This window comes from Manis javanica, chromosome 7 (assembly GCF_040802235.1).
Source record: "Manis javanica isolate MJ-LG chromosome 7, MJ_LKY, whole genome shotgun sequence".
Taxonomy (NCBI): Eukaryota; Metazoa; Chordata; class Mammalia; order Pholidota; family Manidae; genus Manis; species Manis javanica.
The window spans coordinates 65,410,001-65,426,274 of NC_133162.1; positions in this window are offsets into that span (position 1 = coordinate 65,410,001).

Here is a 16,274-nt window from a genome sequence, read left to right on the forward strand (position 1 = left end):
GGATATTTTTTCTAGCCCTTTCAAAATGCTGCAAGAGCTGTTTCTATACAGTGGGTTCAGGGACAACACATTGCTGGAGACCAGCTCCTTTTCTTAATTAAAAATGATTCTGGGGAAGGGACTACATCTTCCATTCTCTGTGTCCAGAGCACTGAGTTTGTCCATGAGACAGTCCAGCCTAGGAGGAAGTGCATGACTTTGAAATCCATCAGTTTTGGAATTAAGGTCAAGCTTATGCCACTTAATAACCATGTAACTTTGGTGAGGCCATTTCACTTTTCTGAATCTCAGATGCCCCATTTGTTCAGCTTGTTGGGAGACAGTTAGTAGAGATAATGTACATAAAGTGTTCAACACATAGTAAGCATTAAATAAATGGCAGTTTGGGATGTGGGTGTTTGTGGAATAAATTATGTTTGTGGAATAAATCAATGACTAATGTTTTGTGTCAGATTGGTGACCTGGTCCTACATCATTATAAGGTCCTTCCTTCCTGCCAAATATGCCACCTTTCCTGGGCTTTTCCCAGGGCCTGGTGGGTCTGACATTGCATATCAGCAGGAGTCTTCTTTCATTGGTCCCCACTCAGGAAACTCCTTCCCCGGTGGTGTGCAGCAGGAGACCTGGCTATCCTGGTCTTATGCTCTACGTGCTCTGAACTCCTAACACAACTGCATTAGCAGCAACAATAATAATAATAGACATTATCAAGTGCTTACTAGGTTTAAATATTTTGCATGGATGAGCTCATTTAATCTTTAGAGTAATCCTGTGTTAGGGACAGAATTGTGTCCTCCCCAAATTCATATGTTGAAGCCCTAACCCCTAACGTTACTCTACGTGGAAATGCAGCTTTTAGGAGGTACAGGAGGGTAAATGAGGTTGTCAGGGTGGGGCTCTTCTCCAATGAGGTTGGTGTCCTCATAAAAGGAGAAGGAGACACAAGCTCTCATTCTCTCTCTCTCTGGGCACACAAAGGAAGGCCATGTGAGGACACAGCGAGAAGGCAGCTGTCTGTCTACAAGCCAAGGAGAAGGTCTCATCAGAAACCAGCCATGCTGGCACCATGATCTCAGACTTCCAGTCTGAGAGATTCTACAGACTGTGAGAAAATAAGTTTCTGTTGTTTAAGCCACTTAGTCTGTTTTCTTATGGCAGCCAAGGAGACTAAAACTCCCTATATGGTTGATATTATCACCATTTCTATTTTACAGCTAAGGAAACTGAGGTTCAGAGAGATGAGGTAACTCCCCCCTGGACATACCTTCAGCAAATGATGCAGCTGGCATTCCCACCTCCACAACTCTACTCCAGGGCCTCTGGGCATAAACATTGCTCCTGGGGTCACGTCCGCTCTGGACCAGCTCGGTCGTGGCAGGCGGCTCTCAGGCCTGAGGTAGAGAGTGCATGTAGATGCCAATTCACCAACTTGTGGAAGCCCTGATGCCAAGAAAGCAGACATAGGCCCTTAGCTCAGATTTCAGAGATGGAGAGGAGCAGGAATATGACCTAGGAATAGGGCTTCTTTTGGTCAGAGTAGAACTCTAGAGAGCAGCCCAATAGTATTGGAAGGGTGGCTGCCTAGAAAAAGACTCCCCCCCCAAAAATTGTTTTGTTTTTCTGGGGGAAGTAATAAATATTTTATGGTGTAAGTAATTCCATTCAATGCATATTTCATCAAGTCACTGCCTGGCATAAAAGTAGCTGGTTATTTATTATTTATAAATGTTAATAAAAGTACAATAGAGTATTTTTTGAAATAACCTCTTAGTTTATCTTCCCTCAGTGATAAGTCAACTTCTCTCCTTGCACTCATTCTACAATTTGGGCCCCAGAAAAGGCCCCAGGGCAGATGCCATCTAAGAAAAGAGATGGAGCAAATGATGGGGAAAATCTCTGTCTTAAGAAAGGCTGGGAAAGCCCACTGTTTCTGACCCCTGTGAGGAGTGAGGAGAAGAGAAACAGGTGGAGCATGGTGGTGAGGCATCCCTACCTCCATGCTCACTCTGAGCTCAGCGTGCAAACCGGGGCCAGGGGGAGAGGCTAGCAGTGCTGGGGGGTAGAAACGTCCAGGTTGCTTTAAGGAGGATGAGAATCATGAATCTAGTGGCCTGCTTTCGTCAGTGTGCTGGGGGTGTTGGGTGCCTTAGGACAGACTTTCCTCAGCCTTGGCGCTGTGGATGTTCTGACCCAGGTAATTCCCTATTACTGGGCTCTGTCTTGTGCAGTGTAGAATGTTTAGCTGCATTATTGGCTAGTTCGTATCTACCTGTTAGATGCCAGTTAATATCTTCCCCATTGTGATAACCAAGTATAAGTCCAGAAATTGCCAAATGTGTCCTGGAGGTAGAACTGTGTCCCTCTCCCCATAGGAACCACTGTCCTAGGAGACAGCCAGCATTTGGTTTCATGCTGGAGTGGCTCAGGTGGGAGGAGGTCACAGGTAGATGAGCCTGAGGTGGGGCTCCTGACTCCCTAGGAGCTGTACATGGAAACCCAGAAATTCTATTTGTCCTGACGATGAGGCTCAGAGGTGCTAGGAAGGCAGTGGTACTGCAGAGATCTGGAAGCAGAGATGGCTGGGGCGCTGGCTGTCAGCACAGTCAATGCTGTTGCAGGACAAGGCACACCCCACGCCACGGACAAGCAAGAACCAAAGGAGGACCAGGGGTTCCAGGCCCTCACCTTCCGTTTATGTTCCGACTCCATTTTTGGTGAGAAGCAGCAGGGAAACGGACACTCTGGATGACCTAAACAAGATGGTGCCATCCAAAACCGTGTCAAGCGGGAAGAGAGTGGGGTGCTACTGACATACTGAAAATCTTCCCTTCCCAACTACCTAGTAGAGTGGGGGGACTCCTGAGGAGTATCACAGCAGCAAAGAAACAATTAAGAAGCTACATTTTGTTTGCACACACATGTGATTATGTGTGAGTCCAGGACGTGGTAATAATAGTAATAACAGCAGCACGAGCATATATCAAGGGCTTACCATGGTTGAGTGCTGTGCCTGGATCATCTCATTTATGCCTCAGCAAATGTCCTATGAGGAAGATGTTTCCACTGTGGCCTTTTCCTTACCTGTGAGGAAAGTAAGGCCCAGCTAAGAGCAGCCATTGGTCCAAGGAGTTACAGCAAGGAAGTGATGAGCATTGGATACAAACCCAGGCAGCTCCAGAGCCTGGCTCACTGCCCTGCTGTGTGTCTCCTTGCTGCTGTGGTGCTTTTGTGCTCAAGTCCCACATTCATTCACATATGCCTTTTGCTGTGCTTGTTGGACAAATGGAGCCATTCCATTTCTTTCCTGTAGCAATGCTTAAAGAGAGCATTTCTAGCATATAATTCCTATGAGTACTGATTTCTTTGCTCTCAAGAGTTCAAATACTCTCAAGACTGAGAAGGAACTAAAGGGAGCATTTGTTGCAGTAGATTATTCATGGTAAAGAATTTGCTGCACCCAGAGCAACAAAGATCTGTTTGTGCAGAGGCTGTAAGGGTGGCATCTGTGTGGCACTGAACACCATGAGCAGAGCACTGAGTGAGGCGCTTCGTGCTGGCCCATGAAGAGGCCCTCGGTAGCAATGCTTTGTAGACAGAGTTACTGGATACTTATAGCACTTTCCATGTCACTCTTCCTGAAACCGCCAAGGACTCAGCATTTTCAAAGACAAAAGTAAATTAACATGAGTCTTTCTGTTTGTTTTCAACAGCTATCAGTTTCTATTTGAAAATAAGCTTTTTGACCTGTATACAGGGTCTTCATGACCCTGAACTTCCTCAACAACCAGCTTCTTGTCTGGGCATGAAAAGTCCATAGAACAATCACTGGATATCCAAAACCGCCTCCCTGTTTTAAGAAGGCTATATTCAGCTTTGTGAAAAAATGAGCAAATTTTTCTTATTTTTTGAGTCATTGGTCTTGGGGAGATCTAGTCATATTGGAAATTCATTTCTATTTTTTATTTAAATGCTGACTGTGGTAAATTACGGAGCGGGGATTTTCTGATACTCCTCCCATTGGGCAGTGGGTTCTAGTTTTCCACCTGAATCTGGGTTGGCTTGTGATGTTTGACCAGTAGTAGGATACAGTGGAGTGACCCCCTGCCAGCTCTGGCCTGGCCTTTACAAGGATTAACAGTTCTGGCATGGTCTGCTGGGCACCAAGGCTCTCACCAAGGGAGTAGTCTGACTGCCCTGAGGTTGCCATGCTGTGTGAAGCGTGAGGCTTGTGGAGGGGCCCTGGGGGATGAGTTGTCAAGTAGACACAGAGATGGAGGAAGAGAGAGAAACAGGGTGGGAGGGAGAGAGGGAGACAGACAGAGAGCACGAGTGCAGCACAGTGGCCTCAGATAGATGAGGGGAGAAGCCATCCTGGAATCTCAGAAATGGATCCTCCAGGCCCAGCTGGAAGCAGTGATGAACCACCCAGGTGGGCTCTTCCTAAATTCCTGAACCACAGAATTACGAGCAAAATAAAATGGTTGCTTTAAGCCCCTATATTTTGGAGTACTTTGTTACATATTAATAGGTAACCAACTCTTCAGCTACTAATGATTATTGTACCAAATCCTAAGAAACTTCTCAGTTATAGTTTGGATGAAGCTGAATTAGAGCTGGAACCAGTCACAGCAATCTTTAACTCGGATCCCTTTATTTTACAGAAGAAACTGAAATCCAGAGATGTTAAAACAGAGGACTCACAGTCACTTAGCTGTAGAGTTAGGGAGTTAACTGTTTTCACAGCTTTATGACAACTTTCCCAAATAAGAGCATTTCTTGGCTTCAAATTTCCTGTGAGGATATTTACTGCTGCCACTAAGCTCAGAACCTCTTGTCACATCCTTCCCCAACCCAGTACCTGCTCTCTGAGGTGGGCTCCTTCTGGTCCTGGTATCCAGCTCCCTTCCTCTGTCCTTCCACCACCTCATCCATGAGCAGCGAGGACATTGTGATTCATGTTATCAAGTTCTCTCCCTTCAGAAAAGGCACCTGTGCCTGTCCACTGGAAGCTGAGAAAGGGTAAAATCCCAGGACCGCAGGTTTAGGGAAGGTTCCTGTGATAGTTGCCACTTGACTGGGTGCCTGCTTCACTTCACACTTGCACACAGCAAACCAAAGCCCTGGATTCCCCACAGCACACATGGCTGTGTTTTTGTGGCCATGTACTCTGCGCAGAAGTTGACCACATAGATAGCTTGTAAGTTAACAGGGAAAGGACCACTCACAGGAGACCCAGTTGAGCTGATTTCTCAGTTTGAACTGCTGTTGGTGGGGAGACCCTTCGAAAGGAAACCTTCTAGGTATTTTCTGTCTTTGTCTAGCTGAGGTCCCAAATTAGTGACCCAGCCCTGCTCAATGAAAACTCACTGCAGCTCTCAAAGACTAAATAGCTTCCAAAAAAGGGGGAAAATAATGGAATCTTATGCTTAACAAGAAAATTGGGGAAAAGAGTTAAAAGTACCCCCAGATAAATACAAGGACAGAAAAAAAAATATAAAGAAAGAAAAACATAAATTTAGACTAGCATTTTTCAGAATGGTTCAAAGACCATTTACATCACAATTACATAGGATGCTTGTTAAAAATAAGGATTCCAGAGCCCCATTCTGCATGGACTGAATCAGGCTCTCTGGGGGTAGAAATAGAAATTTTCAATTGTGTTCCAGGTGGTTCTTGTGCTTATTGAAGTTTGAGAACGGCTGCCTTAGAGTTAGTTATTTTACAAACAAATTTCAAGAAACATTTTCTGGGAAGTCAATGCAAATTTCAGCTTTGATTTATTGAACCTTCCTAATGCCTGCATTTGCACGAGTACATATGTATACACACACACACACACACACACACACACACACACACACACACACACACACACACACAGTTGTATAAGCTCTAGTAGGGGAGGAGATGGAGGTGGACTAATTTAAATCTTTTTGTGCAGATTATAGGCCTCAAGACCCACCCCCTTCACTTTACCTTATCTTCCCCCTTTTAACATTTCTCATATGCATGAAGCATGGCCCCCCTTCGGTTTTCTACACAAGGGAAATTCCCAGGTGCAAGAACAGTTGGTCCTCAGCCTCAGGAAAGACTCTGATGTGGATCTTTGAAGTTGGAGGAACTTAAATATTAAAGGATCCACCAGGTGCCGATAGAGTTGAGTGGGAGTCCCAAAGGGGAATTTGTTTTCAACATAAATACTAATAATATAGTAAATGGTGAAGCAAATATTTATAATGTGTTGAGTGTTCTGATCGGCACTGACCTTGCTCTCTTTGGGATGTGAAGCTGGGTAAGTCAGACGAAATATGGGAAAATGATGACTTAGGGAATTGGTGTTGAACATGCATTCCTTTATCTCCTTCCTCCTGGACAAATTTTGGTTCCAGGCCTCATCCTCATCAACCCTTCAGTAACAGAGCCTTCCGCAAAGTTTTACATATTGGAGAATATAAAACTGAGAACTGATTAGAAACTTTGTCAGATAAAAACTCCTATTTTCATTCCTTAGATATGGAGTAGCCAAATATTGCTTACCCATTCTTCAAGATTTAGCTCGAATGCCCAATTCTCCACGATGCACTTACCATGTCACAAATAGTACTATTATACTATTCATTTTATACTGATTAATATTATAATAATCTGAACAGTAGTAATATAGAGACATATACATAATAATATGCTAGCAGTGTTATATTATATGATACATTAATGCCTCTAATAATGACCAGAGATTGCTATTCTCTAGTTAAAGTAGTACTAACTGGCCAGTAATAACAGTCACCACACACTGGCTAACATTTATTGAGCATTGCCAGGCATTATGCCCAGCCTTCCACAAGGACTATCTCAGTTAATGCTCAGCACCAGTCTACAAGGTGGATATTCTAGGTGCTCTTGCTGTATGTGAGGAAATGAATTTTCTCTCAGCAAGTAAGTGGTGGGACAGTAATTTGCACCCAGAGTCCATTCTTGCAATGGGGAGGTCACCCCTCCTCATTCCCTCAGGTCCAGACCATGGTCTGCACTTCGGCTGGTGCACTTGATGGCATTCTGCCTTCTCTTACAGTGATTTATGAGTTGCCAGCTCCTGCAAGGCAGGATATGGTTTACCTCTGAAAGCTTCAGAATCCTTAGCCCTGTGCCTTGAATGTACAGACAAGTGATGTTCAAATGCCTGTGGCATCAGTTAGAATTGTGCATGCTAACAGAGTCGGGCTTGCTGGTGACAGCGGCAGCCCAGGCTCTCCTGTGTGCTAGTTACTGACAGCTTATTTCTAGTGTTAGTAGATGGGAATTCCTGCATGATTTCCAGGCCTGTTCTTCTAGCAGGGACCAAGGCATTTACTACCCACACTTTTACAAAGTGTCAACCAGATTTAAGATGCCTTCCATTAAATTATCTAATAATGATGATGTGAAAAGTGACCATGGAGCGCTCACCATGTGCTGAGCACTCGGCTAAAGCCTTTGCAAAATTAGTCTCACAGCCCGTACCACAACTCTTTGAGGTAGATGCTATCTTTCTTCTGTAGATGAAAGTTGAATAACTTGCCCAAAGTCGCTCAGCTAGTGAATCACAGGGTTTGGATTTGACTCCAAAGTCTATGCTTTTAATCATTTAATCACTATTCTAATCAACATTTTTTCCCTCTTCCTTCCTTCCTCTTTGCTTTCCTTCCAAAAACATTTATTGAATGTTTCCTTTGTACTAAGCCTGTGCCAGGAGAATAATGCAAAGGTGAGCAAGCAAAACAAGGTCCTTGCCCAACAGGGTACTGGGCGAAGTCAGAGATGAGATAAGCAATTATAAAACACGGTGGCAAAACGCTGTGATAGACTCCACAGGGCTGTGACAACAGACACAGGATAGGCATGATTCCTGGTACATGGCTTGGCCTTTGAAGTGCAGCTGAATGCTTACGGCACCCCCCTGGGCTGCTGTCAGTAGCCCCATTTGTGTGTGATGGTACTGAATTTCAGACAGGTCAGAATACTTGCTCAAGGTCACACAGACAGCAAGTGACAAGGTTGCTCTTCAAACCCCAGTTCGTGCTAGACCAGGTCACCTGGGACTAATATAAAGTGAACTAAAATGGAACAGCTGTTATGCTGTACGGTGGGGCAATGTGTTTTCTAGTAGATAAAATGGAGTTAGCATTTTTCATAGCCAAACTACCATCCTTCCACATGCTTCAGGAAAAAAAAAAATGTCAAAAATTCCTGCATTTTATGATTATTTCTGTGAGGGACATGGAAGAAACCCTTAACATAGTCAACAGGCCCCATAATAATTTTTCCAAGTTCTGCTGTAATGAGGAGTTTCCTAGGAAAGTTACTCCTTACTTCATATTTATTTAAATTTCAAACCTGCCCATCTTGGATTCATAGCAAGAATCAGTAGCTTCATTTTGGGCTTTGATGAGCTGATCAAGGACTAGTACTCAATGCAGAAAAAAAATAACAGAGGCCAAAATGTCTGCTTGCTGGTGCAAAATCAGGACTTGGGATTCCAAGATGTAGCTGGGCCTTATCTGTTGATTCACTACAAGTTTCAGGCCATTTAACCTCTTGCTGGTCCTCTGGATTTCCTTATTTTTTGTAAAATAAACCCATTAACATGGAATGGCTTCAGAGGAAGGATCAACTCTCCTGCTGCTTTGAGAATACCACAGATGCCCTGGAAAGAGGAGATGAAGGGGCTTCAGAGGCTATATTCTCCTTCAAGGACCATGGAAAACTTTCACTTCTCTGAAAATGCTTTTTACAGGAGTTCAGTACTGCTTCTGAACCATTGTTGAAACAATCAACAGAGTAGCAGAGTCTCCAATGTAAGTTTATACTCGATCCAAACAAGAATCTCAGCTGTAAAAGAAGTTTCATGTGTCTGCAGAGCACTGGGACTCACTCGTCACCTTTGCCCCTTTGGAGTTCCTGAAGTTGGTTTCAGAGGGTCTAGAAAAGCTTTCTCTCAGTAAAAGGCTCTGCTAAACTCCTGGTGTCCCTTGCCTGTGGACCGCCCATCTGCCCGGTGACATTCTTAATCCTCTGCGTTCTCGGGACACATCACACATTTGGAACTGCACGCTGCATTTTAGTGGTGTCTGATTACATTTTTAAGAACTGTTCTTGCGAAAAGTGTTTGGACATGAGACAACTAATTTCCTGCATCATGTGTGGATTTCCAGAACAATGCCAGAGGGTCTAAAGAACACTGTTTCTCTGTTGACTACACAAAAGTGCTTTAACATCTGCCCAGGGCCAGAATTTTGTCTCTCCTAGTAAATGAAGAATACTATGCTGGAGTGTTCATGTTAAAGGAAGAACATGAACTAATTTAATTAGTCAAGTGCTTTTGAAATCATCTTTTTGAGTTCTGAGATAGCACTGAAGGATAAAGGGCCCCACTGGCATTGACCCTAACCTGAAAACAAAAGGTAAAGAGGAAAAGTTGGGTTTCCCTCTGCTCCTTCCCCTTCACCCATCATCTCCACAATTTTCTCATTAGTTAAAGTTAAGCATGAGTTGGCTGACGTGGTAGACTGTTAGTACATTAGACAAGTGAATGTCATTTTCCTCGGATCAGAGCCCCAAGCAAGTTCAAACTGAGGAGAACTAAGCCATCGTTTTCTCAATACCCAATAAAAGTATTGAGACACCCCAATACTTTTTAAAAAGAAAGCATTGATCTTCTGTGTAAAGAAAAGATGATTCTGAACAGGACTTACACAAATTTCTTATGAAAGATGATATGTTGTGAAAAATTTAAGCAAGAGACTTAATTAGCCTTGCACAGTATAAATTAGGGATATGAGAGATCATGTTATAAATAAAAGGTTAGAAATAGGTGACCCACAGGCCAGATGGAGCCCGTAGAGGTGTTTTTTTTTTTTTTTTTTGCCTACACAGAACTCTCTAAGAATTTAAAATAATTTCCAGCCTTTTAAAATGGGAGAAAAGAAAATATAGAAGAACATTTTAAACCCTAACACCTTTAATTAGGCAAAAACTTCTTAGATCACCAAGAATCATGATCCATGGAAGAAAAAAAAATGCTGGACTTTGACAAAATTAAAAAATTATGCTTTTGAAAGACACTCTTAGGACAATGCAAGACAAGTCATGGAATGGAAAGAAATATTTGAAAATCACTTATCTGCTAAAGGACACAGATATAGGTTATATAAAGAATTCTAAAAACTCAATAATAAGAAAAGAAATAACCTAATAAAATGTGGACAGAAGATAAAAAGACACTTCACCGAAGAAGTTAGGTGGGCAGTAAATAAACACATAAAAAGACACTCAACTGTATGGGTCATTGCGGGGGATGCAAATTAAAACCACAAAATACCATTATACACCTATGAAAATGACTCACATTAAAAGGCTGATGATACCAAGTGTTAGAAAGCATGCAGGGCAAATGGGTCTCTTACAGTCTGATAAAAAAGTGAAGCGGCACAGCCAATCTGGAGACTGTTTCTTAAAAGGTAATACTTAGCTATTATATGACCCAGCATCTCCTCTTCTAGATGTTTATCCAAGAGACAAAGTATATGTCCAAAGATTTACATACAAATATTACAGAAATTTTATTTTAGTAGTCCGCAAACCAGAAACAACCCAAATGTCCATCAACAGACAACTGGGTAAACAATGGTGGTGTATGCAGACAATGGAATACTATTCAGCAATAAAAAGGAATGAGCTGCTGATACACATAACCTGAATGAATCTCAAAATAATTATGCTTAGAGCAAAAAAACTAGACCAAAGTAAGTGCATACAATATGATAAAATTCTAGAAAATTCAAATGAATCTATAGTGGCAGAAAACAAATCTATAGTTGTCTAAGAATGGGATGAGGGTGAGAAACATGGATTCTCGAGGGACCGAAACAACTCTTGGGATCATTGATCATGGATCTGGCTGGCTCACAGGTTTATAAACTTACTAATTTGTACATTTTGAATATATACAACTTCTTGTATGTCAATTATATTGCAATAATAAAGCTGTTAAAAGTGGGCAGATTATATTTAAATTTTTTGAATGCTAGGGTTGTCTTAAAAAGTTAGCAAATGTGGGCCTAAATTCCTGTGTGACACCAGCAGGCTGGAACTGAGGAGCCACAGCTTCTGTTAGGCAGGTTGTTCTCTTGTATTCATTGCAGCTTAAACCAGCTCCACTTCGCTCGTGGAGGTTACCTGCCTGGCCTTTGCAGGCATTCATTCACTCTTAGGATCCCAGCTCGCCAAGGCTCTTACAGGCATTTCAGTTCTCAAGTGTTCTCCTTGCTTCCCAGATTCAGTTCCCTTTAGAAAAGTTTTCCAAGTGTGACCCTGGTGCCAGTGATCACTATGACAGAAGGGAATCAGGGAACTTTATGAGGGTGAAGCACTTCTTTTGGCTCTACCAGCAAGTGAGACAGTTGTTCCCTTGGCTGCTTGGGAGGCTGATTTCAACTTTTCAACTCATAAATGACGCTGGTCAGCATAAATCGAAGGAATGCTTTATTAAAAGAAAAGAAGAGTTGATAAGGCTTCTATAATCTTCTAAGCTAAAATCACAGGGCTCACAGGTTGAGCAGAGCAGTCCTCCACATGACACTAGGCAGTCCTTGAATGCAGATTTTCTTCTTGCTGGACTTAGCCTGATGTGGCCCACAGTTCTCTGTTGCTCTTCTAGAATACCTGTTTGCTTTACCAGGGCCTCTGACAAGTCTCCCTGGGCTCCCTAGACTTTTGCATGGAGAGACCAGGAATTCCTGTGCAGATCTGGGCAATCATTGTAACCCTTCTGGCCCGCCCAGGGGCAGATTAGGACTTCCTCCTTTACAGATCTATGCTTTTTTGTGTCTTAGCTGCCTCAACAGATAGGAGACCCTAGAACAGGTCATTGTGTCTGCTCAGCCCAATGCAGCCAAGCTCAGAGCTTGGTCTAGACCACAGGGTAGAGCATACCAGTGATTCAAAACCCTCCCTCCTACCATGGTGTGCATCCCATCTCTCTAGGGGGAATTCTCGGGTTCTTCCTTAAGAGACCACTCCCTGTTTATACAAGTACTAATTTACTGCTGGGTTTCTCTTCAGTAGAGTCACAGACATCTGCCACCTTTAGGTACTCATACTTCATGGAGCTTGTCCTCAAGTCCTATGTCCTTATTTTTCTTTAGTTAATAGCTGATTTTTGCCAGTTTGGGGCAAGGAAATTTTCTACCATTTTGGTAATCAAGACTCTGTAGAAATCTTAGTTTTGAGCATCTGTCTTCATCTAAAATCTGCCTTCCTCCATGGAAAGGTTTCAACTGAGTCTAGAGAACATCCTTGTCTTTCTGTTTGCATCAGAAGTTAAATGCTGCCTATCTCTAGAAATTTATGCTCTTTGTACAAATGCAAACCGTATAAGCACACAAATCTTGGAGTCCAGGTGTGAAAAGGGAGTAACTCAGCTCGAGTCTGTTTCTGGCCAGATCAAATTTAGAGGAAAAGGCCACTTCATTGCAATTAATTAATAAATTAATTTTTTGAGAGGACAGCTCTTCTAGTCACTTTGAGATGACTGTCAGTTGGTCACCATAGCCATGCATGTGTGTACCTGCCATTCTACATTCGTATAGGGACAAAAGGGTGGTTTAACTAAAATGTTTAAAATCATGGAAAGACATACACAAAGTCATATATGTTGGTTTTAAATTAATCGCAATGGTGGTCAAGCCATATTTTCCAACAAAGCTGCCAGCTGCCACTCTTCATGTCTACCTGGAACCTCAGAATGTGACCTTGTTTGGAAAGAGGGTCTTTGAAGATATAATAGGTAAGTTAAGATGAGGTCACATTGGCTGAGGGTGGGCCATAAATCCTATAACTGGTGTCTTCATAAGGAGAGGACAAGAGACACAGAAACAGAGAGAACAGAGAGAATATCATGTGATGATGAAGCAGAAACTGGGTGCTGTACCTACAAGCTAAGGAATGTCAAGGCTTGCTAGGGACCAGCAGAGCTGGGAAAAGCCAAGGATGGATCCTCCTCTAGGGCCTTTAGAGAGAGAGCATGGCCCTGCTGATACCCTGATTTTGGACTTCTAGCCTCTAGAACTGTGAAGGACTCATTTCTGTTGTTCAAGTCTTTCAGTGTGCCGTACTTTGTGTGGACAGCCCGAGGACACTAACATGGGGATTAGGTTGTATGACTCCAGGAGTAATCAAGCTGAGTACTCCTGCTGCTGGTCATAAAATTCTGTGACAAACCTAATAAGACTGATTTTATCCTATAGATTTAAAACTGAACTTAAGTGTCACAAGTCACGGTTGCCTTTGGTGGTGAGCACTCTAAGATGGGTACTTTTTGGCACTATCTCATTGATCCTCAGAACACTACAGGGTGGTATCTTTTCTTCATTTTACAAGAGAATGAATCTGAGGCACTGATAGGTTAGGGAACTTGCCTATGGTCATGCAGCTGGTAATGGTCAGAACTCAAAGTTTATGTTTCTTTCACTACACCACGTTGTGTCTCAGAGTCTGAAGATGCCTTCCCTAAATGCTTGACCAATAGACATATCTCTGAACTAATTATACCATGCCCCAAGGTGAAGGATTTGTAGAACAGCTCTCTTGAAGAGTAGGTTCTGGGGTTTTTTTTTTTTTGTTTGTTTAAAAAATTCCCAGTCATGACTTTACTGCCACACCTTGTCTATATTATGTTGGATTCTTTGCCTGTCTAACTTATATTATCACTCCCCTAGGAGGGACTAGGACTTCTTTTCCTTCTTGTACAAAACTGAAGAAGCTGTCAACCCTTAGTAAATAATCAGTATCCATGCCAGCACAGTGATCCTTACAAATTATGACCCTCAGGCTCTGAAGACTAAAAGAAATGTTCAGTTGTGCAATTTTCCACTCTTTTAATAATCTTAACAGTGTGGGTCATGTTAGTCTGAGTTTAATATTATAATCCAAACAACATTTGACGCTGAATGCAGAGCGAGGCTCGGGAAACACCCAGGCCAATGTATTCAAACACTACTCATGGTAGCTGGTCAGGCTGTTTTGACCTTTCCAGTATCTGCAGACTGGCTGGGCTTTTTGTCCCTCTTCTGCCTACATGGCACTTACCACACACATAATAGTAGAACAATGGTAACATTTAAATTTTTTCCTTTTCTTCTTCTTTTTTTTAAATCTTGTTAAGAAGGACCAGCTCAGCCTTGCAGTTTAGGTAGGCTGAGGACCAGCATTCTGGTTTGAATGAAGTTATGCTTGAGAGTGTCTGTCTCCTGTACTCAGCTGTGTATCTTTATCATTCTCAGTCCCTAACCAAAGAAATGTGGCTCACCCAGATGCATAGGGTTTACTTACAAACTGTCCTTGAAATTTCTCTTTCCCATTTTTCTGTGTGTGTATGTGTGTGTGTGTGTATGTGTGTGTCTGGGTGAGGCATATGCCAGTGTTTATGACATAGTCTTAAGGGAGGATGGCCTGTGTTCAGTCCTGATGGCCAACTTTGGGTTAAACCCAATCTTTTTATTTATTTATTTATTTATTTATTTATTTATTTATTTATTTATTTATTTATTGAAGGGTAGTTGACACACAGTATTACATTAGTTTCAGGTGTACAACATAGTGATTTAACATTTATATACATGATAATTTTAGGTACCAGCTATCACCATACCAAGTTGTTACAATATTTTGGCTATATTCCTTATGCTATACATTACATCCCGGTTACTTATTTATTTTACAATTGGAAGTGTGTACTTTTTTTTTTTTTTTTTTTTTTTTTGTGAGGGCATCTCTCATATTTATTGATCAAATGGTTGTTAACCACAATAAAATTCTGTATAGGGGGGTCAATGCTCAATGCACAATCATTAATCCACCCCAAGCCTAATTTTCATCAGTTTCCAATCTTCTGAAGCATAACGAACAAGTTCTTACATGGAGAACAAATTCTTACATAGTGAATAAGTTACATGGTGAACAGTACAAGGGTAGTCATCACAGAGGCTTTTGGTTTTGATCATGCATTATGAACTATAAACAATCAGTTCAAATATGAATATTCATTTGATTTTTATACTTGATTTATATGTGGATACCACATTTCTCTCTTTATTATTATTATTTTTAATAAAATGCTGAAGTAGTAGGTAGATACAAGATAAAGGTAGAAAACATAGTTTAGTGTTGTAAGAGAGCAAATGTAGATGATCAGGTGTGTGCCTGTAGACTATGTTAATCCAAGCTAGATAAGGGCAATAAAACATCCACGTATGCAGAAGATTTCTCTCAGAACGGTGGGGGGGGGGGAGGAGGTTCTAAGCCTCATCTCTGTTGATCCCCATTTTCTCACCTGATGGCCCCCCTGCGACTGTGCCTGTCTTAGGTTGTTCCTCCCTTGAGGAATCTTACCCGTCTCTGGCTAACCAGTCATCTTCCGGGGCCATACAGGGAAATGTTAAGTTGGTAAGTGAGAGAGAAGCCTTATTGTGGGTTAAACCCAATCTTATAAGTCCCCCAATACTAGCAAATTCTGTAAGAATCATTTTTAGACTGTGCACTTGATTTCATGCCCCCTTCTTTTAAACCCTTTATTTTGTGAAATGAAATCTTTGACCACTCTTCCTTCATTCTCCAATCTTTCTCTGTAAAGTCAGCTGTATTTATTTTTTCTTTTGAATAGCAGTTTCACCATCCTTAGTTTTGACACACTTTATCAAAATAGTTTGGTAATTAGGTGATTTCAAGGTAAAATTCAGAATCCTTGCCTTATCATTCAAGGCCCACCATAATCCTCAATCCCCTCCCAGTTTGTGTGTACAACTTTCATTTACTCAACAGGAGGCACTGGGTGCTATGAGAGAGTGTAGGAGGGACAATTTGCTGAGGTATCTAGGCTGAAATCAGACCTGTGAATAGGAATTGGCCAGGTGAGAGATAAGGGAAAGCTTTCTTAGTGGATGGACTACCATGGATGGAGCCCCGCGGTGAGACAGCATAGCACACTTGGGAACGGAAATGATTTCAGTGTTGCTGGAAGGCAGAGTCCAGGACACGTCTTCGAAGTTGAAGACTGAGGGCACAGAACAGGGTACAGATCCTGCTTGGCTTGAAAGTCTAGTGATTTAAGACTTTGTTGTAAGGTCAGTGAAGAACTGTTGTAGGTTTTTAGCACGATTTACTTTTCAAAAAGATTATTCTTGCTGCGTTGAGGACAGTGGATCAGAACAGTGCAAGACAGAGACCAGAAACCCAATTGA